Genomic DNA, 497 nt, shown 5'->3' on the forward strand with positions numbered 1-497 from the left:
ACCTTCTTCAAGGCCACAACTTCATAGAAGTGGTCTTGAAGGACCTTTGAGATGAATCTCTCCTTCTCCCATGACTTGGAGGTGGAAGCTTTTGCCTTCCCATTCCTCTTTCTAGAGGTTTCTCCGGCCTTGGATGCCATAAATGGTTATGGAAAGACAAAAAGCAATGCTTTTACCACACCAAACTTAAAAGGTTTGCTCGTCCTCAAGCAAATTAAGAAAGAAGAGAGTAGAAGAAGAAGAAATGAAGGAGATGGGAATGGCTTTTGTTTTCGGCCAAGAAGGGGGTGAAGTGGTGTTTAGGTTGTGTGAAAATGAAGGAGTGAAGATGGGTTTATATAGGAGAGGGGGAAGGGTAAGGTTCGGTCAAGTGAGGGTGGGTTTGGGTGGGAAAGTGGTTTGAATTTGAATGGTGAGGTAGGAGGGGTTTTATGAAGGATGGATCTGAGTGGTGAAGAGAATGGTGGGACTTGATAGGTGAGGGGTTTTTTGGGGAA

The sequence above is a fragment of the Arachis duranensis genome, chromosome 7, assembly GCF_000817695.3.
Source record: "Arachis duranensis cultivar V14167 chromosome 7, aradu.V14167.gnm2.J7QH, whole genome shotgun sequence".
NCBI classification, from domain to species: domain Eukaryota; kingdom Viridiplantae; phylum Streptophyta; class Magnoliopsida; order Fabales; family Fabaceae; genus Arachis; species Arachis duranensis.